The 25,000-nt window shown below is 46.4% G+C and overlaps 1 protein-coding gene across 1 annotated transcript in view; it reads left to right on the top strand.

Moving 5' to 3' along the window:
- The window catches only part of LOC138371747 (uncharacterized), a 311,310-nt gene that overhangs the window by 119,463 nt on the left and 166,847 nt on the right, over positions 1-25,000 (top strand). The gene's annotated exons all lie outside the window — the stretch shown is intronic.

The raw sequence follows: 25,000 nt of genomic DNA, 5'->3' as shown, positions 1-25,000 counted from the left end.
CCCATCCCCTCACCCCCATACTCCTGGACCCCATCCCCTCACCCTATACTCCTGGACCCCATCACCTCCCCATACTCCTGGACCCCATCCCCTCACCCCCATACTCCTGGACCCCATCACCTCACCCCATACTCCTGGACCCCATCACCTCCCCCATACTCCTGAACCCCATCACCTCCCACATACTCCTGGACCCCATCACCACACCCCATACTCCTGGACCCCATCCCCTCACCCCCATACTCATGGACCCCATCCCCTCACCCCAAACTCCTGGACCCCATCACCTCCTCCCATACTCCTGGACCCAATCACCTCACCCCATACTCCTGGACCTCATACACTCACCCCATACTCCTGGACCCCATAATCTCACCCCATACTTCTGGACCCCATCTCCTCACCCCATACTGCTAGACCCCATCCCCTCCCCCATACTCCTGGACCCCATCACCTCCCACATACTCCTGGACCCCATCACCACACCCCATACTCCTGGACCCCATCACCTCACCCTATACTCATGGACCCCATCCCCTCACCCCATACACCTGGACCCCATCACCTCACCCCATACTCCTGGACCCCATCACCTCATCCCATACTCCTGGACCCCATCACCTCACCCCATACTCCTGGACCCCATCACCTCACCCCATACTCCTGGACCCCATCACCTCACCCCATACTCCTCGACCACAACACCTCACCCATACTCCTGGACCCCATCACCTCACCCCATACTCCTCGACCACAACACCTCACCCATACTCCTGGACCCCATCATCTAACCCCATACTCCTGGACCCCATCACCTCACTCCATACTCCTGGACCCCATCACCTCACCCCATACTCCTGGACCCCATCACCTCACCCCATACTCCTCGACCACAACACCTCACCCATACTCCTGGACCCCATCACCTCACCCCATACTCCTGGACCCCATCACCTCACCCCATACTCCTGGACCCCATCAAATCACCCCATACTCCTGAACCCCATCACCTCACCCCATACACCTGGACCCCATCACCTCACCCCATTCTCCTGGACCCACTCACCTCACCCCATACTCATGGACCCCATCACCTCACCCCATACTCCTGGACCCCATCACCTCACCCCATACTCCTCGACCCCATCACCTCACCCCGTACTCCTGGACCCCATCACCTCACCCCATGCTCCTCGACCCCATCACCTCACCCCATACTCCTCGACCACAACACCTCACCCATACTCCTGGACCCCATCATCTAACCCCATACTGCTTACCCCATCAACTCACCCCATACTCCTGGACCCCATCACCTCACATCATACACCTGGACCCCATCCCCTCACCCCATACTCCTATACCCCTTAACTTCACCCCATACTTCTGGACCCCCTCACCTCACTCCATACTTCTGGACCCCATCACCTCACATCATACACCTGGACCCCATCACCTCACCCCATACTCCTGGACTCCATCACCTTATACCATACTCCTGGACCCCATCACCTCACCCCCATACTCCTGGACCCCATCCTCTCACCTCATACTTTTGAACCCCATCGCTTCACCCCATACTCCTCGACCCCATCACCTCATCCCATTCTCCTCGACCCCATCACCTCACCCCATACTCCTGGACCCCATCACCTCACCCCATACTCCTGGACCCCATCACCTCACCCCATACTCCTGGACCCCATCACCACATCCCATACTCCAAAACCCCATCACCTCACCCCATACTCCTGGACCCCATCACCTCACCCCATACTCCTGGACCCCATCCCCTCACCTCATACTCCTGGACCCCATCCCCTTCACCCCATACTCCTGGACCCCTTCACCTTACCCCATAGTCCTGGACCCCCTCACCGATGGTCACCTGGAGTGGCAGTCCAGGCCCTATTGTATTGTTGCTGTAAGAACCTTTCTCCTCTGGCATACCTCAGCCTCGGCTGTTAGCCCTACTGGGACCCACGGAGAGGGCTCTACCCCTCAGAGCAGGTTTATGAGTGATTGGTGCTAATGACTGGTAAAGGCACGTTGCCTGCTCTACTATTTGTCGTGCTAATCATCATCAAATGGTTATAAATGATTACAACCAGGTATCGGGTGTACAAAATTACTCCAATTAACGTCGCCTGAAGATGCAAATATGGAAGAGGCGGCTGCTGGACCATCAGGGTTCCCCCCCACCATGACCAGTGACACTGTCACCCCACCACCCAGTGATTGGTTTGTGCAGGTGTTAAGTGGAAACCAGAGAAGGAAACAAGGGAAAGAAAAGCCTGGTGAACAACAGGGTGGACGTCGTCCAATAGCACCAAGGGGCGAGTACACACGTCTGACGTTCTCTGAAGGCATGAGTGTGGCGGACAAGATAGTGTGGAGCAAGAAACTGAGCAAGGTGTACCCCCCTGGCCCTGCAGGCGTGCTACGTCCACATGTCAACTCCCCATATGTGTATGTTTCAATAAAGAAACAGGATGTTGTAAATGCTCTTCTACAAGGGAAAATAGGTGATGTAAAGCTCTCCCTTCTAGATAATCCATCACGAAACAAGAAGATGGATGAATAACTAGTCTACAGATACAATCATGGGTATCCACTGGTCTGGGCCTATGAATTAGACGGGGTACACAGAGCAAGAAGATTGAACACGAATGGAAAGCCTACTGATCAAATAGTCATAGCCTGGAAGAAGACTGAACCGCCACCTGGCAAGTATTGGTTTGGTGGGTTGTATACGCGCCCCAGCACGTTCAGGGTGTGGGAGCCGAACCCTGTGGAGTGTTACGAGTGCTGTGGCAGTGGCCACATAGCTAAGTACTGCCGGTGCCACACACCCAAGTGTGCTCTCTGTTCCGGTCCTCATCCACTGAAGGACTGTCAGTATAAGAAGACCAGAAACCAAAGAAAGCAGGAACAGGAGCAACAGAACACTGTATCAGAAGCAGGGCAAAAACCTGAAACTGTGGCTCCGTCCAAACCGCCTCTGAAGTGCCTCAGATGTGGTACGGAGGGAGTAACCATTTGGCACTCAGACTGTCCCAAACGGCCAGCCTCCCTTGGCACCAGGAGTCAAAGTGTCCGAGACACAACAAGTGCCTACTGATGCCGGCTCTAGTACTGTTGACCCATCCCATAGTGGTGACAGTACCAGTAATGCCTCTGACAACACACAACAGCCTGAGACAACAGTTGAAGGACAGTTAGCTGCCTTGCAAGCGCAGGTAGCAGAAATGGCCGAAATTATAGAGACGCTACATCGGTCTCCTTCACAAGAGACACAGCAACTTCCACACTGCTGTGTTGCAGCTGTCGCCCGCACTGGTAAAGGTTCCTGCGGTGGTGGTGACGGCGGCGACAGTGGCGGTGGGGGCGGCGGCAGCAGAGATGAGGGCGGCGACGTCGTCAACTCAGTGATGACAGCAGTGATAGTGACACAGAATCATTAACTGGAGAAGGAAGTCGACCCGCTCCAACATATTTGATTAACGAACTTAACGAAAGCGTTCAAGTCAAGTACCTGAGTGATAATATACTGCGTGACAGTGCTTATGTCATGCGACTTACAGAGAACATTCACTCACGGACCATCCCGAGTTCCTCAGTAATCAGGGGACTGCTGTCATCACCAGATGTTACTGACGACACCAAACACCAGGTTGGTGCGGCTCTTTACATCGTAGAGTCACTAATTAACATATTGTGGAAGTGGGACGAGGACAACAATGGGACCACCAGTCCCAGGGAGGAACAACACCAAGACGATGGCTGCTGCTGACATAAGGACCATAAGGTTTCTCAGTTGGAACATTCGTAGCATCAACAAAAGATTGAATGAGCTAATTGCACATGTTACCACTAACAACATAGATATAATTGTTATACAGGAGCCCTGTACGTCTAAAATGATAAACAAAACCCACACCAAAAATCAGAGGGTATGCATCCTATAATAACAGTAACGCCACAGACCTACTAACATACATCAGAAGTGATTTACCACACACTCTTGTGAGCACGTCACACAATGTACACACACAGTACCATCACTTTCATGTACAAACTGCAGCAGGCCACTTCTCATTCCTCAACATATATGCCAGAAGCCAGAAACTCAATGTAACATTGCTCCCAGATCTAGACAATCATGGGACAATATACATGGGAGATTTTAATGCTAGACATATTACACTGGGAGACAGTACTAACAACGATAATGGATGCAAATTTATCAAATATGTTTATGACAACAGATTAACTGTGTATACTACGGATACCGAAACTCATTTATTGGGAGGCAGACTTGATTATGTAATAGGTAGAAACCTTGTGCAAAATAGTATGGAATGTACATTGGTAAATAACTTAGTTAGTGATCACTACGCAGTTTCGGCTTTCTATGAGGTACAGTGTGATGTACCTAATAGACATCAGTGACGGAAAATGAATATTCCATATGGTTGGCATGACCACTTTATTAGTTGTATTTCAAAATGGTATCAAGATTACACAATAACGAATGTACAAGCCTTCTCCAGAGATCTCGTTGATACGATTACTACCTACTATGACACATGGGTGTGATGGGGAACAAGCCGTAAGCCTAGCAGAAGTGGGCAACACCTGCCACCACCCAAGTGGGTCCTTGACCCCGTATTTGTTAAAGAACATGAACGAGTAAAGCAGCTTGGAGATACATACAAACGAACCAAACCACAAGGTGACTTGCATGCATTTCTTGTCGCAAATAGAGAGGTGAGAGACATGAGCAACGTTATACGTAATAAACCATGGGAAGAGTTCCTACAAAGTATAAATGAGCAAACAATACTTGTTGAGGTTTGGGAAAAGATACGAAAAATCTCTCGAAGCAGCCCAACCAAACCGCTGCACCACAGCCCACTAGAACAAGCAAACAAACAATGGGCACTAACATCAAGCTAGACCTCACTCCCAATTAACATACAGCACAAACTTAATGACACACGCCCGAACAGACAACGAACCATCAATCTTGCCTGTACAGCTATTGACGTGCCTGATCTTAATGATGTTACTGAATGGGAATTAAATCATGCACTAAAAATGGGCATATCAACTGCTCCTGGAGAGGACGGTATTACTTACAGTCTACTGAGATTAGTCTGACACGTACCAGGTAATCCACTTTTAGTGCTGTACAAAATGAGTTTAAGTGAAGGAGTATTACCTGATGCTTGGACAAAGAGTGTCATTGTTCCCATCCCCAAACCACACTCAGATAATTATTGACCCATATCTCTAACATCGTGTGTTTGTAAAGTGCTTGAATGCATTGTTCTTAACCGACTCATGTATCGTATACAGGGCACCTGTCACCCCAACTGTTTGGATTTATGCCTGGGCTTAGTACACAACATTGTTTTGCTGAATACTTCGCTCATATTGAAACTTCCCCTCAAGCAGTCTTCATCGACCTAGCAGCAGCTTTTGATACAGCAAACAGGGAAATCATACTGGAACAGCTTGCTGAGCTAGGAATTCAAGAAAAAGTATTGAAAAGGATAAAGGGATATTTGTCTAATCGAACAGCATATGTTTTGTTTAATGGTGTTAAAAGCACAGAGAGCAAACACTTTGAACTGGGAACTCCACAAGGAGGGGTCCTCAGTCCCTTGTTGTTCAACGTTCTGATGCATAAACTTATTAAAGATCTTCCAACTAATAATAAAGACACTGTCATCTGTTATGCTGATGATATATGTTTACAGGCTGCCACCGAGCCTAGAATGCAAGTTCTGCTCGATGCTTTTGCTAGTAGAGCTAAGGAATGTGGCCTACTTATCTCTGTGCAGAAAACTCGTGCCCTCATTCCATGCGGTATTCCACCAGCCAATTATCATATAGATGGGCGAGCACTTGAGAACTGCGAGTCCTACAGTTACCTTGGTGTCCCCATTAACGACCCTGGGTACCTTTCTTCACTCAAGAGGAGGCTCTGGAGAGATTGAAGTCCTTGAGGGTCCTTGTTGGTGTCAATCATGGAATTAACGTGAGACTTGCTAGAATGTTTTCTGTATCATTTATACGCTCTGTGATGACTACAAGGCTCTACATCTCACACTGTATACTGACAAAGAGCTGAAATCTCTTGAAACCTTGCAAAATGAAGCTATGCGTCTCATCCTTGGGGCTCCAAAGTCCATGAGAATAGTTAATATGAGAGCAGAGTTAAAACTGCCTACCATAAGTGAAAGAATTTTGTCCATTTGCACAGTTTTCGGCGTGAAGGCGTTGAGTAGATCTCGACAACACATGAAGTTTCAAGAAAAACGTTCTAATATGCTACACTCACCTGAGGTTCATAGAAGAAGAGCGAAATCTGATTATGCATTTTGGTTCTACAAGGTAGCCAATTCCATCAAATTCTTAAATATGTACCCAACCCAATTGATGATTAATCAACCAATTACTCCATGGGATAACTGGGATCTATCAGTTGATTTTGTAAATGCACCCAAGAAAGATAGTGTACACTCTACATTATTAAAATAGTTAACACTGAAAAGCATCACTGAAAGTACTCAGAGTATGGGTAACAATGTGTATCAGTGCTATACCGACGGCTCTGTAAAAGAAGGTGGACGATGTACCGGATGTTCATGCAATATATTTGAGCAATCTTCTCTCGTACATACAGCAATGTAGTGCGTCAATGATTGGGCAAGTACAACTCAAACCGTACTTGCAGGCATATACCTTGCCACTGAATTTTTAAAAGACAAAGGCAGTGGATACTGTAACTCGCAGAGTGCACTCCTGGCACTGAATGCACATAGTAGTGATACCCAGAAAATAGTCAGTGATATTCGAATGAATGTTTTAGCTGCTAAAGAAAACAGATTTGAAATTAATTTAAATTCCTATGGATACCATCACATGTTGGGTTCTCAAGGCATGACACTGTTGATATGCTTGCAAAGACAGCTTGTAGGAATCCAGTAGTAGAAATTGATATGGGTGTTTCACTAGCAGTGACAAAGAGAATAGCAAATATCTAATGAAGCTCTCACCGACCTAACAAATTCACAAAGACCTGAAAGTTGCAGTATTAAATATTATGATAGATATCGTGAGGAGACATTCACATATGTGACTAATAGAGCAAGAACTCGGCAATGTGATGTCATAGTTGCCAGAATACGCCTGGGATATAGACGTATCTGGCAGCTTTCTCAAAACCCAAAATGTCGAGTACACAGTGTGTCAACTTTGTGAAAGAGAAAACATGCACTCACTTGAACATTATATTGTAAAATGTCCCATATTGTCTGACTTTCGCCCTCTTGGGTTGAGGTATGCTGAACTCTGTAACTACTATATGAGTACTGGAACACTTGATGATATATTGGACTTGTAACCTAGATTAACCATGTAATGTAACTATATAACCTGAGCTTGAAAAAGCATCTTAATCATCTTCAGTGGTTAAGTTCTTAATTGCACACTAGTTTCTCTTGTCAGCTATCTCACCCTGTCAGAGTAAAAGAGACAAATATATGTGTATGTATGTGTATATATGTATGTATGTATGTATGTATGTATGTATGTATGTATGTATGTATGTATGTATGTATGTATGTATATGTATGTATGTATGTATGTATGTATGTATGTATGTGTGTGTGTGTATGTGTGTGTATGTATGTATGTGTGTGTGTATGTATGTGTATAAAGTATAAAGCTGATCAGAAATGCATTTCACCATTATAAATTCACATTAATGTATTTATAAATCTATGTATTTACGTATGTAGCTGAGCCTAACATTTTAAAAGCACTACGATCACCTTCTGATGGTTGTTCAATAAATCTCTGAACTGTATGCTTGGCAAATCTTTCACCCTGTCCATGGAGGACAGAAGAAAATGTATATATGCTAGTTAGCATTGTAAATGTGTGGCCACGTCTGTGGTAGAAAATAATAATAATAATAATAACCTCACCCTAACTCTTGGACCCCATCCCCTCACCCCATACTCCTGGACCCCATCACATCACCCCATACTCTTGGACCCCTTCACCTCACCCCATACTCCTCGACCCCATCCCCCTCAGCCCATACTCCTGGACTCCATCACCTCTCCCCCATACTCCTGGACCCAATCACCTCCCCCATACTCCTGAACCCCGTCACCTCACCCCATACTCCTCGACCCCATCCTCTCATCTCATACTCCTAGATCCCATCACCTCACCCCCATACTCCTGGACCCCATCACCTCACCCAATACTCATGGGCCCCATCACCTCACCCCATACTCCTGGACCCCATCACCTCACCCCATACTCCTCGACCCAATCCAATCTCCCCATACTCCTGGATCCCATCACCTCACCCTCATACTCCTGGACCCCTTCACCTTACACCATACACCTCGTCCCCATCACCTCACCCCATTCTCCTGGACCCCATCCCCTCACCTCATACTCCTGGACCCCATCACCTCACCCCATACTCCTCGACCCAATCCAATCTCCCCATACTCCTGGATCCCATCACCTCACCCTCATACTCCTGGACCCCTTCACCTTACACCATACACCTCGTCCCCATCACCTCACCCCATTCTCCTGGACCCCATCCCCTCACCCCCATACTCCTCGACCCCATCCCCTCACCTCATACTCCTCGACCCCATCACCTCACCCAATACTCCTGGATCCCTTTACCTTACCCCATACTCCTCGACCCCATCCCCTCACCCCATACTCCTGGACCCCATCACCTCACCCCATCACCTCACCCCATACTCCTGGACCCCATCACCTCACTCCATAATCCTGGACCCCATCATCTCACCCTATACTCTTCGACCCCATCACCTCACCCCATACTCCTGGACCCCATCACCTCACCCCATATTCGTGGACCCCATCACCTCACCTCAAACTCCTGGACCCCATCACTTCACCCTCATACTCCTGGTTGATTCCTGGTTGATACCTGGCTGATGGGGTTCTGGGAGTTCTTCTACTCCCCAAGCCCGGCCCGAGGCCAGACTTGACTTGTGAGAGTTTGGTCCACCAGGCTGTTGCTTGGAGCGGCCCGCAGGCCCACATACCCACCACAGCCCGGTTGGTCCGGCACTCCTTGAAGGAAACAATCTAGTTTCCTCTTGAAAATGTCCACGTTTGTTCTTGTAATATTTCTGATGCGCGCTGGTAGGACGTTGAACAACCGTGGACCTCTGATGTTCATACAGTGTTCTCTGATTGTGCCCATGGCACCTCTGCTTTTCACTGGTTGTATTCTGCATTTTCTTCCATATCGTTTACTCCAGTACGTTGTTATTTTACTGTGCAGATTTGGGACCTGTCCCTCCAGTATTTTCCATGTGTATATTATTTGGTATCTCTCTCGTCTCCTTTCTAGTGAGTACATTTGGAGAGCTTTGAGACGATCCCAATAGTTTAGGTGCTTTATCTCGTCTATGCGTGACGTATATGTTCTCTGTATTCCCTCAATTTCAGCAATTTCTCCTGTTCTGAAGGGGGAAGTGAGTACTGCGCAGTACTCAAGACGGGACAACACAAGTGATTTGAAGTGTACAACCATTGTGATGGTATCTCTGGCCTTGAAGGTTCTCGTAATCCATCCTATCATTTATCTGGCTGACGCAATACTTGCTTGGTTATGCTCCCTAAACGTTAGGTCTTCGGATATCATTATTCCCAAATCCTTGACATGCTGTTTTCCTACTATGGGCAGATTCGATTGTGTTTTGTACCCTGTATCATGTTTAAGATCCTCATTTTTGCCGTATCTGAGTACCTGGAATTTATCACCGTTAAACATCATGTTATTTTCTGCTGCCCAATCGAAAACTTTGTTAATATCTGTTTGTAGTTTACCAATGTCTTCAGCAGAGGTAATTTTCATGCTGATTTTTGTATTATCTGCAAAGGATGACAGGAAGCTGTGACTTGTGTTTTTGTCTATATCTGATATGAGAATAAGGAACAGCAGTGGTGCAAGGACTGTACCTTGAGGTACAGAGCTTTTAACTGCGCTCGGACTCGATGTTACTTGATTGACTGTTACTCTTTGTGTTCTGTTCGACAAGAAATTGAGTATCCAGCGTCCTACTTTACCAGTTATACCCATTGACCTCATTTTGTGTGCAATCACTCCACGGTCACATTTACCTGTTTGATACCTGGTTGATGGGGTTCTGGCAGTTCTTCTACTTCCCAAGCCCGGCCCGAGGCCAGGCTTGACTTGTGAGAGTTTGGTCCACCAGGCTGTTGCTTGGAGCTGCCCGCAGGCCCACATACCCACCACAGCCCGGTTGGTCCGGCACTCGTTGGAGGAATAAATCTAGTTTCCTCTTGAAAATGTCCACGGTTGTTCCGGCAATATTTCTTATGCTTGCTGGGAGGACGTTTGTCGTCATTTGTCGAATGCCTTTGCAAAATCTGTGTATACATCTGCTTTATATTTTTCCTCTAATGCCTCAGTGATTTTGTCATAGTGGTCAAGTAGCTGTGAGAGGCATGACCTTCCTGCTCTAAATCCATGTTGGCCTGGATTGTGGAGGTCATTGGTTTCCATGAATCTAGTGACCTGACTCCTGATCACTCTCTCAAATACTTTTATTATGTGAGACGTTAGTACAACTGGTCTATAATTCTTTGCCAATGTTTTGCTACCACCCTTGTGTAGAGGGGCAATGTCTGCTGCTTTAAGCGCATCTGTTATCTCCCCTGTGTCCAAGCTCTTCCTCCACACTATACTGAGTGCCTGTGCTACTGGCACTTTGCATTTCTTTATAAATATTGAATTCCATGAGTCTGGACCCGGGGCTGAGTGCATGGGCATATTGTCAATTTCTCTTTCAAAATCTGCCACGCTCGTGTTGATATCAGTTATATTTACAGGTGTTTGAGTATCATTCATAAAGAAATTGTCCGAATCTTCCAATTTCATGCTGAGTATCGGAGTGCTAAACATGTCCTCATACTGCTTTTTTAGGATTTCACTAATTTCTTTGTCATCCTCAGTGTATGAACCTTCACTAATACGAATAGGTCCAATACTGGCAGTAGTTTTCGCTTTTGATTTAGCATATGAGAAAAATTATTTTAGGTTTTTCTTTATTCCTTTAATTGCTTTCTGTTCTAGTTGCCTTTCTTCAGTCTGATAGGAATGCTTCAGTCTCTGTTCGATTTATTCAATCTCCCTGTTTAAATTATTTATTTTCTGTATGGAGAGTCGTGTCTGCTTAAGCATTTCCGTTAATTTCTTCCTCCTTTTGTAATGTCGTCTGCGTTCTCTTTCTACATTGAACCTCTTTCTGGCTTTCCTCAAAGGAACATGCTTCAGAAAGACTTCTTATGCTTCAGAAGTCAGTTTTTCTATTCCTTGTGTAGGATTTTTATTTCTTAGAACTTTTTCTCATTGAATGTTTGTAAGTTCCCTGTTTATTTTCTCCCAGTCTATCCTCTTATTATTAAAATTTAATTTATTGAATAGCCCGTCTCGCTTGTTGTTTCTCTTTAGCCTACTACCGTTATTAATGTTAGTTTGCACTTAAATGAGCTTATGGTCCGAGTACGTAGTGTCTGAGACAGTAATGTCTCTGATTAGCTCCTCATTGTTCGTGAATATCAGGTCCAGCGTATTTTCGTTCCTAGTTGGTTCTGTAATCTGCTGACTGAGCGAGAATATGTCACAGAATCTCAATAGTTCTCTGACCTGTGGTTGGTTATTTCCAGGTTGACGTCCTGCTATGATGTTATTGTTTACTATTCTCCATTTTAAACTGGGTAGATTGAAGTCTCCAAGGAAGATGATATCTGGTACTGGTTTGCTAGGTTATCAAGGATATTCTCTATTTTGTGGATCTGTTCAATGAATTCCTCAACTGTTGCAACTGGCGGTTTGTATATCAAAATAATAAGTAGATTCATATTTTCTACCTTGATTCCAAATACCTCTACCATCTCATTGGACGAGTTCAGGAGCTCTGTGCATGCCAGCTCCTCTTTAATATACAGACCTACTCCTCCACTTGACCTAATTACTCTGTCACATCTATATAGATTATTATTCGGAATCCAGATTTCACTATGCATGTGGTATTTTGTGGGGGTTTCGGTAAATGCACCAAATATTGAGTTCGATTCTATTAGGAGGCCATTTATGAACTAAAATTTATTTCTTGATTTTGGTTTCAAGCCTTGTATGTTTGCAAATATTAATGATTTCCCACATTGCGTGTCACTTCTGGTGGGCTTTGGTAGTTCTCCCCCCCACTCTACCCCGGTCCAAGGGTGTGTTGTTTTGGAAGTGATTCGTCCAGTTTTGGTAGTAGGACGGGTGTTGTGTGGTGTAGTACCTGTGTGCTTGTTGATAATTTGTATTCCAGTCTTGTTGGTATCTCCCTTCCCCTCTGTAATCCTGTAGTGGTTCCATCTGACTGTTCCTCTCTTATATTTACTACTCTTAAATACTAAAAGTTTCTGCCTTCCTCTAAAAAATTTCCAGTAGTGTCATATTGACCTTCCCGTCTATAACGCTGTGTATCTCTCACGTGGAATTCCGGACACTGAAGATTGTAGCATGTTTTGTCCCTAATTGAAAATTGACATAATTTAGGGTGAAAGTATCTACACCCTGTTCCAAAACGGCATGTTTTCCTGGACCCTATCCCCTCACCCCATACTCCTGGACCCCATCACCTCCCCCCCATACTCCTGGACCCCATCACCTCTCCCCATACTCCTGGACCCTATCACCTCGCCCCATACTCCCGGACCCCATCACCTCCCCCCATACTCCTGGACCCCATCACCTCACCCCCATACTCCTCGACCATTTCGTGTGTATTTAACCCAAAATTGTACCTCATGTAATCATTCTTTACTTGAAGAGGTTCCAAACAGAAACGAAATGTTGTAGCAAATAAAAAAAAATGTATATGTTTCTTTACTGTGAATTTTGATAATTGATAACTTGCTGCTTTAATACTGATGCCAAGATAATTTAAGTTTTGGTGGCCCCGAACCGGAGCCCAACCAGGGTTTTACAGTCGTCCTAGAGAACTCAACAAGGTTTAGTCGACTTTGGTACCATCGTGTCCGAGTGGGTTAAGGCAGGTGTCTTGGAATCACCAGAACACAGGTTCAAGTCCCCGCTATTGCCTCAAGATGACTTTCTCGTTAATAGATCACGCCAGTGTGATTTGTTTTATATATATATTAGGTAGGAGGAGACTACAAATCTTAACATGGAAGCCATTCTTGGCTCACTCGAGTACAATATATTCTCTTCTCGGAGGTGCAGGTTCGCCTCCGAGAAGGTTCACTAATACGCTACAGTAATTTATTTTAACTTATTTATATATGTGCAGTATAGTAATTAATTTATATATATTTCATTTTATCATATACCAATGTACACCAAACGACAGTATAACGAGCTAATAACAATATATATACTTATAAGTGTCTTATATGTAACATCTGTTCTGATAGTAATGACGGTTCGCCGTGGGTAGTGTTTATAGGAGCTCGTAGTGGCACAGTGTCAATGTGGCTCTGTGGTTGAGTGGCTCTGTGATACAGTGGCTAAGTGGCTCTGTGGCACAGTGGCTCTGTGGCTGAGTGGCTTTTTGGCTCTGTGGCTCTGTAGCTCTGTGGCTGAGTACTCACCTAATAGGGCTGAGTGGCTCTGTGGCTGAGTGGCTCTGTGACTGAGTGGCTCTGTGACACACTGGCTCTGTTGCACAGTGGCTCTGTGGCTCAGTGACTGTGGCTCAGTGGCTCTTTGGCTCTCTGGAACAGTGGCTCTGTGGCTGAGTTGCTCTGTGGCCGAGTGGCTCTGTGACTGAGTGGTTCTGTGACAATGTGGTTCAGTGGCTCTGTGGCACAGTGGCTCTGTGGCTGAGTAGCTCTGTGGTTCAGTGGCTCTGTTGCACAGTGGTACTGTGGCAGAGTCACTCTGTGACTGAGTGGCTCTGTGGCTGTGTGGCTCTGTGGCTCTGTGGCACTGTGGCTCTGTGGCCGAGTGGCTCTATGGCCGAGTGGCTTTGTGGCTCTGTTGCTCAATGGCACTGTGGCACAGTGGCATAGTGGCTCAGTGACTCTGTAGCTGAGTGGCTCTGTGGCACAGTCGCTCTGTGGCTGAGTGGCTTTTTGGCTCTGTGGCTCTGTAGCTCTGTGGCTGAGTACTCACCTAATAGGGCTGAGTGGCTCTGTGGCTGAGTGGCTCTGTGACTGAGTGGCTCTGTGACACACTGGCTCTGTTGCACAGTGGCTCTGTGGCTCAGTGACTGTGGCTCAGTGGCTCTTTGGCTCTCTGGAACAGTGGCTCTGTGGCTGAGTTGCTCTGTGGCCGAGTGGCTCTGTGACTGAGTGGTTCTGTGACAATGTGGTTCAGTGGCTCTGTGGCACAGTGGCTCTGTGGCTGAGTAGCTCTGTCGTTCAGTGGCTCTGTTGCACAGTGGTACTGTGGCACAGTCACTCTGTGACTGAGTGGCTCTGTGGCTGTATGGCTCTGTGGCTCTGTGGCACTGTGGCTCTGTGGCCGAGTGGCTCTATGGCCGAGTGGCTTTGTGGCTCTGTTGCTCAATGGCACTGTGGCACAGTGGCATAGTGGCTCAGTGACTCTGTAGCTGAGTGGCTCTGTGGCACAGTCGCTCTTTAGCACAGTGACTCTGTGGCTCTGTGACACAGTGGATCTGTGAAACGGTAGCTCTGTGACACAGTGACCCTGTGGCACAGTGGCTCTGTGACACAGTAGCTCTGTGACACAGTGGCTCTGTGACACAGTAGCTCTGTGGCACAGTGGCTCTGTGGCACAGTGACTCGGTGGCACAGTGGCTCTGTGGCACAGTGGCTCTGTGGCCGAGTGGCTCAGTGGCTTTATGGCACAGTGGCTCTGTGACACAGGGGCTCTGTGGCACAGTGGCTCTGTGGCCGAGTGGCTCTGTGGCTCAGTGGCTTTATGGCCCAGTGGCTCTGTGGCACAGTGGCTTTGTGGATGAGTGACTGTGGCACAGTGGTTCTGTGACACAGTAGCTCTGTGGCACAGTGGCTCTGTGACACTGTGGCACAGTGGCTTTGTGACACAGTAGCTCTGTGGCACAGTAGCTCTATGGCACAGTGGCTCTGTGACACAGTCGCTCTGGGGCACAGTGGCTCTGTGACACAGTGACTCTGTGGCTCTGTGGATGAGTGACTCTGTAGCTGAGGGGCACAGTGGCTCTGTGGCACAGTGGCTCTGTGACACAGTGGCTCCGTGGATGAGTGACTCTGTAGCTGAGTGGCTCTGTGGCACAGTGGTTCTGTGGCACAATGGCTTTGTGACACTGACTTTGTGGCACAGTGGCTCTGTGGCACAGTTGCTCAGTGGCTCTGTGGCACAGTGCCTCTGTGGAACAGGGGCTCTGTGGCACAGTTGATCTGTGGCACACTGGCTCTGTAGCACAGTGACTCTGTGACACAGTGACTGTGGCACAATCCCGGCTTTGTGACACAGTACCGGTTTTGGGGCTCTGTGTCACAGTGGCTCTGTGGTCTTGTGGTTCTGTGGTCTTGTGGTTCTGTGGCACAGTGGTCCTGTGGCACAGTGGTACAGTGGCTCTGTGGCACAATGACTCTGCTGCTCTGTGGCACAGTGGCTCTGTGACTCTGTGGCACAGTGGCTCTGTAGCACAGTGGTTCTGTGGCTCTGTGGCACAGTACCGTCTTTGTGGCTCTGTGGCACTGTGGCTCTAGCACAGTGGCTCTGTAGCACAGTGGCTTTGTAGCACAGGGGCTCTGTGGCACATTTGCTCTGTGGTACAGTACCATCTTTGTGGCTATGTGGCACAGTGTCTCTGGCACAGTGGCTCTGTAGCACAGAGGCTCTGTGGCTTTGTAGCACAGTGGCTCTGTGACACAGTGGCATAGTTTGTCTGTGGCACAATGGCTCTGTGGCACATTGGGTGTGTGGCACAATGGCACAGTGACTCTGTGGCACAATGGCTCTGTGGCTCTCTGGCTCTCTCTGGGTAATCTTTATTTGCAAATACCTTGGGATTTTTAAGCTTTATATTTTAAGTAATTAATCTCTTTCACTTACTCTTTCTTTGTGTCTTTGTTTCTCTCTCTCTCTCTCTCTCTCTCTCTCTCTCTCTCTCTCTCTCTCTCTCTCTCTCTCTCTCTCTCTCTCTCTCTCTCTCTCTCTCTCTCTTGGTTACAGAAAGATATCTATCTCCTGTAATTACCATTCAACACTACAGACCGTGACAGGAAGCGTTCTGGGAAGCCAGGGTGAAATATTTGTGTCTGTTGATTCATGCATTACATGCAATTTCTCCCCACAAGTGTTAACTGGTCTGCTTCTCTTATTCATTTTCTTGTTTCTCTTCCTCACTTTTAGCGGCTTTTCCTCCTGTTATTTCCGTCGTTTTTATTAAACAAGTCATGGTCATATCTGATGTCACTTTCATCCTCGTTACTGACATTATCAATGATATTTTCTTCATATTGACAGAGCTAACACCGTCATGGTATTTTCACTCTCATTCCTGGTTGTCTCAAAGTCATGATTAGCTTATTTTTTTCTTAGTCATGTTCCTGGTGATTCTTGTTCTGATATTCGTACCAGATCTCTTTAATTATTCATCGTAATCATCATATTCGCACTCCCACTCTACCGTCTACTTCATGACACTCATCTTCACATTCACTATCCCTCCTCTGTCATGTACCTTATGACTGTCACCTTCACCCTCTCCACTATCATACACTTAGGCGTCCTCTCTCTTATTCTGTCTCTTCAGACAGTGGGCGTCCCTTCACCATTTTCTTGAGGTTATCTTGAGATGATTTCGGGGTTTTAGTGTGCCCGCGGGCCGGTCCTCGACCAGGCCTCCACCCCCAGGAAGCAGCCCGTGACAGCTGACTAACACCCAGGTACCTATTTTACTGCTAGGTAACAGGGGCATAGGGGTGAAAGAAACTCTGTCCATTGTTTCTCGCCGGCGCCCGGGATCGAACCCGGGACCACAGGATCACAAGTCCAGTGTGCTGTCCGCTCGGCCCCCTTCTAGATATCTCCATTCTCCCTATCTAGGCTATCTAGATATTTATAATCTACCTAACCTCACTCACCTAGCCAATGCACGAGGCAATCCACCAACCCCTCCCATAAAACAACAGCCTAGTTTCCAGTTGACCAAGGTTTTACTGCCACAATCTAAGCAAGGAATAAACTAAAAATGATTTAAGTGCTTAACATTTGAACCTCTGATGCATCCTGCCCAGCTCTGCTAACTAAAAATTCAAAATCGTAGAATTTGGATTTAAACATACCTGTCAAGTTTTCTATCTCCCCCCAACTTGTACCAAAGATGTGTTTTTATGTACTAATTGTTGGTCTTGGAACACCTATTTTTCTCCCCATTAGATCCTTAACTAAAATTTGAGGTTGGAATGTATTGCAGCATAATACCAACTTTATTACAGTACATTGTCGAACAGTATTGAAATAGCCGTATGCATCAATGACTAAGCCTTCTTTGGTGCATTGTTCTTTATACAAAACCAATCAAGACTTATGAACATGACATCTTGCTGTTGGTCTGGAAAGACTGCTATCAGATTTCTTTTTGGATTCAGTCATAGAATCCAAGTTACTGGGAAGTATCCAAACATTTCAGTATACAGGAACTTTTCAACTCTTAAATATTTTATAATGTTTTAAGTAAATTAAAAATAAACATTTGTTAAGGATATATTAAATATGCACCAACATGAGTATAAAGACAAGGAATATATATATATATATATATATATATATATATATATATATATATATATATATATATATATATATATATATATATATATATATATATATATATATATATAACTGAAAACTCACACCCCAGAAGTGACTCGAACCCATACTCCCAGAAGCAACGCAACTGGTATGTACAAGACGCCTTAATCCACTTGACCATCACGACCGGACATAATGAGGTGATAGCCGAGGCTATTTGAACCACCCCACCGCCGGCACTCGGATAGTTATCTTGGGCATAGCATTTTACCAAATCACCTCATTCTTTGGGGCACACGTGAGGAACACAAATGCGAACAAGCCTGAATGGTCCCCAGGACAATATGCAACTGAAAACTCACACCCCAGAAGTGACTCGAACCCATACTCCCAGAAGCAACGCAACTGGTATGTACAAGACGCCTTAATCCACTTGACCATCACGACCGGACATAATGAGGTGATAGCCGAGGCTATTTGAACCACCCCACCGCCGGCACTCGGATAGTTATCTTGGGCATAGCATTTTACCAAATCACCTCATTCTTTGGGGCACACGTGAGGAACACAAATGCGAACAAGCCTGAATGGTCCCCAGGACAATATGCAACTGAAAACTCACACCCCAGAAGCGACTCGAACCCATACTCCCAGAAGCAACGCAACTGGTATGTACAAGACGCCTTAATCCACTTGACCATCACGACCGGACATAATGAGGTGATAGCCGAGGCTATTTGAACCACCCCACCGCCGGCACTCGGATAGTTATCTTGGGCATAGCATTTTACCAAATCACCTCATTCTTTGGGGCACACGTGAGGAACACAAATGCGAACAAGCCTGAATGGTCCCCAGGACAATATGCAACTGAAAACTCACACCCCAGAAGTGACTCGAACCCATACTCCCAGAAGCAACGCAACTGGTATGTACAAGACGCCTTAATCCACTTGACCATCACGACCGGACATAATGAGGTGATAGCCGAGGCTATTTGAACCACCCCACCGCCGGCACTCGGATAGTTATCTTGGGCATAGCATTTTACCAAATCACCTCATTCTTTGGGGCACACGTGAGGAACACAAATGCGAACAAGCCTGAATGGTCCCCAGGACAATATGCAACTGAAAACTCACACCCCAGAAGTGACTCGAACCCATACTCCCAGAAGCAACGCAACTGGTATGTACAAGACGCCTTAATCCACTTGACCATCACGACCGGACATAATGAGGTGATAGCCGAGGCTATTTGAACCACCCCACCGCCGGCACTCGGATAGTTATCTTGGGCATAGCATTTTACCAAATCACCTCATTCTTTGGGGCACACGTGAGGAACACAAATGCGAACAAGCCTGAATGGTCCCCAGGACAATATGCAACTGAAAACTCACACCCCAGAAGTGACTCGAACCCCTACTCCCAGAAGCAACGCAACTGGTATGTACAAGACGCCTTAATCCACTTGACCATCACGACCGGACATAATGAGGTGATAGCCGAGGCTATTTGAACCACCCCACCGCCGGCACTCGGATAGTTATCTTGGGCATAGCATTTTACCAAATCACCTCATTCTTTGGGGCACACGTGAGGAACACAAATGCGAACAAGCCTGAATGGTCCCCAGGACAATATGCAACTGAAAACTCACACCCCAGAAGTGACTCGAACCCATACTCCCAGAAGCAACGCAACTGGTATGTACAAGACGCCTTAATCCACTTGACCATCACGACCGGACATAATGAGGTGATAGCCGAGGCTATTTGAACCACCCCACCGCCGGCACTCGGATAGTTATCTTGGGCATAGCATTTTACCAAATCACCTCATTCTTTGGGGCACACGTGAGGAACACAAATGCGAACAAGCCTGAATGGTCCCCAGGACAATATGCAACTGAAAACTTACACCCCAGAAGTGACTCGAACCCATACTCCCAGAAGCAACGCAACTGGTATGTACAAGACGCCTTAATCCACTTGACCATCACGACCGGACATAATGAGGTGATAGCCGAGGCTATTTGAACCACACCACCGCCGGCACTCGGATAGTTATCTTGGGCATAGCATTTTACCAAATCACCTCATTCTTTGGGGCACACGTGAGGAACACAAATGCGAACAAGCCTGAATGGTCCCCAGGACAATATGCAACTGAAAACTCACACCCCAGAAGTGACTCGAACCCATACTCCCAGAAGCAACGCAACTGGTATGTACAAGACGCCTTAATCCACTTGACCATCACGACCGGACATAATGAGGTGATAGCCGAGGCTATTTGAACCACCCCACCGCCGGCACTCGGATAGTTATCTTGGGCATAGCATTTTACCAAATCACCTCATTCTTTGGGGCACACGTGAGGAACACAAATGCGAACAAGCCTGAATGGTCCCCAGGACAATATGCAACTGAAAACTCACACCCCAGAAGTGACTCGAACCCATACTCCCAGAAGCAACGCAACTGGTATGTACAAGACGCCTTAATCCACTTGACCATCACGACCGGACATAATGAGGTGATAGCCGAGGCTATTTGAACCACCCCACCGCCGGTACTCGGATAGTTATCTTGGGCATAGCATTTTACCAAATCACCTCATTCTTTGGGGCACACGTGAGGAACACAAATGCGAACAAGCCTGAATGGTCCCCAGGACAATATGCAACTGAAAACTCACACCCCAGAAGTGACTCGAACCCATACTCCCAGAAGCAACGCAACTGGTATGTACAAGACGCCTTAATCCACTTGACCATCACGACCGGACATAATGAGGTGATAGTCGAGGCTATTTGAACCACCCCACCGCCGGCACTCGGATAGTTATCTTGGGCATAGCATTTTACCAAATCACCTCATTCTTTGGGGCACACGTGAGGAACACAAATGCGAACAAGCCTGAATGGTCCCCAGGACAATATGCAACTGAAAACTCACACCCCAGAAGTGACTCGAACCCATACTCCCAGAAGCAACGCAACTGGTATGTACAAGACGCCTTAATCCACTTGACCATCACGACCGGACATAATGATATATGTATATATATATTGTGTTCCTCACGTGTGCCCCAAAGAATGAGGTGATTTGGTAAAATGCTATGCCCAAGATTACTATCCGAGTGCCGGCGGTGGGGTGGTTCAAATAGCCTCGGCTATCACCTCATTATGTCCGGTCGTGATGGTCAAGTGGATTAAGGCGTCTTGTACATACCAGTTGCGTTGCACCTGGGAGTATGGGTTCGAGTCACTTCTGGGGTGTGACTCGAACCCATACTCCCAGAAGCAACGCAACTGGTATGTACAAGACGCCTTAATCCACTTGACCATCACGACCGGACATAATGAGGTGATAGCCGAGGCTATTTGAACCACCCCACCGCCGGCACTCGGATAGTTATCTTGGGCATAGCATTTTACCAAATCACCTCATTCTTTGGGGCACACGTGAGGAACACAAATGCGAACAAGCCTGAATGGTCCCCAGGACAATATGCAACTGAAAACTCACACCCGAGAAGTGACTCGAACCCATACTCCCAGAAGCAACGCAACTGGTATGTACAAGACGCCTTAATCCACTTGACCATCACGACCGGACATAATGAGGTGATAGCCGAGGCTATTTGAACCACCCCACCGCCGGCACTCGGATAGTTATCTTGGGCATAGCATTTTACCAAATCACCTCATTCTTTGGGGCACACGTGAGGAACACAAATGCGAACAAGCCTGAATGGTCCCCAGGACAATATGCAACTGAAAACTCACACCCCAGAAGTGACTCGAACCCATACTCCCAGAAGCAACGCAACTGGTATGTACAAGACGCCTTAATCCACTTGACCATCACGACCGGACATAATGAGGTGATAGCCGAGGCTATTTGAACCACCCCACCGCCGGCACTCGGATAGTTATCTTGGGCATAGCATTTTACCAAATCACCTCATTCTTTGGGGCACACGTGAGGAACACAAATGCGAACAAGCCTGAATGGTCCCCAGGACAATATGCAACTGAAAACTCACACCCCAGAAGTGACTCGAACCCATACTCCCAGAAGCAACGCAACTGGTATGTACAAGACGCCTTAATCCACTTGACCATCACGACCGGACATAATGAGGTGATAGCCGAGGCTATTTGAACCACCCCACCGCCGGCACTCGGATAGTTATCTTGGGCATAGCATTTTACCAAATCACCTCATTCTTTGGGGCACACGTGAGGAACACAAATACGAACAAGCCTGAATGGTCCCCAGGACAATATGCAACTGAAAACTCACACCCCAGAAGTGACTCGAACCCATACTCCCAGAAGCAACGCAACTGGTATGTACAAGACGCCTTAATCCACTTGACCATCACGACCGGACATAATGAGGTGATAGCCGAGGCTATTTGAACCACCCCACCGCCGGCACTCGGATAGTTATCTTGGGGGGTGGTGGGGTGGTTCAAATAGCCTCGGCTATCACCTCATTATGTCCGGTCGTGATGGTCAAGTGGATTAAGGCGTCTTGTACATACCAGTTGCGTTGCTTCTGGGAGTATGGGTTCGAGTCACTTCTGGGGTGTGAGTTTTCAGTTGCATATTGTCCTGGGGACCATTCAGGCTTGTTCGCATTTGTGTTCCTCACGTGTGCCCCAAAGAATGAGGTGATTTGGTAAAATGCTATGCCCAAGATAACTATCCGAGTGCCGGCGGTGGGGTGGTTCAAATAGCCTCGGCTATCACCTCATTATGTCCGGTCGTGATGGTCAAGTGGATTAAGGCGTCTTGTACATACCAGTTGCGTTGCTTCTGGGAGTATGGGTTCGAGTCACTTCTGGGGTTGTGAGTTTTCAGTTACATATTGTCCTGGGGACCATTCAGGCTTGTTCGCATTTGTGTTCCTCACGTGTGCCCCAAAGAATGAGGTGATTTGGTAAAATGCTATGCCCAAGATAACTATCCGAGTGCCGGCGGTGGGGTGGTTCAAATAGCCTCGGCTATCACCTCATTATGTCCGGTCGTGATGGTCAAGTGGATTAAGGCGTCTTGTACATACCAGTTGCGTTGCTTCTGGGAGTATGGGTTCGAGTCACTTCTGGGGTGTGAGTTTTCAGTTGCATATTGTCCTGGGGACCATTCAGGCTTGTTCGCATTTGTGTTCCTCACGTGTGCCCCAAAGAATGAGGTGATTTGGTAAAATGCTATGCCCAAGATAACTATCCGAGTGCCGGCGGTGGGGTGGTTCAAATAGCCTCGGCTATCACCTCATTATGTCCGGTCGTGATGGTCAAGTGGATTAAGGCGTCTTGTACATACCAGTTGCGTTGCTTCTGGGAGTATGGGTTCGAGTCACTTCTGGGGTGTGAGTTTTCAGTTGCATATTGTCCTGGGGACCATTCAGGCTTGTTCGCATTTGTGTTCCTCACGTGTGCCCCAAAGAATGAGGTGATTTGGTAAAATGCTATGCCCAAGATAACTATCCGAGTGCCGGCGGTGGGGTGGTTCAAATAGCCTCGGCTATCACCTCATTATGTCCGGTCGTGATGGTCAAGTGGATTAAGGCGTCTTGTACATACCAGTTGCGTTGCTTCTGGGAGTATGGGTTCGAGTCACACCCCAGAAGTGACTCGAACCCATACTCCCAGGTGCAACGCAACTGGTATGTACAAGACGCCTTAATCCACTTGACCATCACGACCGGACATAATGAGGTGATAGCCGAGGCTATTTGAACCACCCCACCGCCGGCACTCGGATAGTAATCTTGGGCATAGCATTTTACCAAATCACCTCATTCTTTGGGGCACACGTGAGGAACACAATATATATATACATATATCATTATGTCCGGTCGTGATGGTCAAGTGGATTAAGGCGTCTTGTAAATACCAGTTGCGTTGCACCTGGGAGTATGGGTTCGAGTCACTTCTGGGGTGTGAGTTTTCAGTTATATATATATATATATATATATATATACATATACACATATATATATATATATACACATATATACACATATATACATATATATATATATATATATATATATATATATATATATATATATATATATATATATATATATATATATATATATATATATATATATATATATATGTCGTACCTAGTAGCCAGAACGCACTTCTCAGCCTAATATGCCAGGCCAAATTTGCCTAATAAGCCAAGTTTTCATCAATTAATTTTTTTTCGACTACCTAACCCACCTAACCTAACCTAACTTTTTCGGCTACCTAACCTAACCTAACCTATAAAGATAGGTTAGGTTAGGTTAGGTAGGGTTGGTTAGGTTTGGTCATATATCTACGTTAATTTTAACTCCAATAAAAATAAATTGACCTCATACATCATGAAATGGGTAGCTTTATCATTTCATAAGAAAAAAATTTGAGAAAATATATTAATTCAGGAAAACTTGGCTTATTAGGCAAATCGGGCCTTGCATAGTAGGCTGAAAAGTGCGTTCTGGCTACTTGGTACGACATATATATATATATATATATATATATATATATATATATATATATATATATATATATATATATATATATATATATATATATATATATATATGCGAACAAGCCTAAATGGTCCCCAGGACTATATGCGACTGAAAACTCACACCCCAGAAGTGACTCGAACCTATACTCCCAGGAGCAACGCAACTGGTGACTACAGGACGCCTTAATCCGCTTGACCATCACGACCGGACATAAGGAAATGATAGCTGAAGCTTTTTGAACCACTTCCCTGCCGGCACTCGGATGGTAATCTTGGGCATAGCATTTTATCAAATCACCTCATTCTTTGGGGCACACGTGAGGAACACACGTTCGCATTTGTGTTCCTCACGTGTGCCCCAAAGAATGAGATGATTTGATAAAATGCTATGCCCAAGATTACCATCCGAGTGTCGGCGAGGAAGTGGTTCAAATTGCTTCGGCTATCACTTCCTCATGTCCGGTCGTGATGGTCAAGCGGATTAAGGCGTCCTGTAGTTACCAGTTGCGTTGCTCCTGGGAGTATGGGTTCGAGTCACTTCTGGGGTGTGAGTTTTCAGTCATATATATATATATATATATATATATATATATATATATATATATATATATATATATATATATATATATA

This window comes from Procambarus clarkii, chromosome 36, assembly GCF_040958095.1.
Source record: "Procambarus clarkii isolate CNS0578487 chromosome 36, FALCON_Pclarkii_2.0, whole genome shotgun sequence".
Classification (NCBI taxonomy): Eukaryota; Metazoa; Arthropoda; class Malacostraca; order Decapoda; family Cambaridae; genus Procambarus; species Procambarus clarkii.
This window is presented reverse-complemented; position numbering and strand designations above follow the sequence as displayed.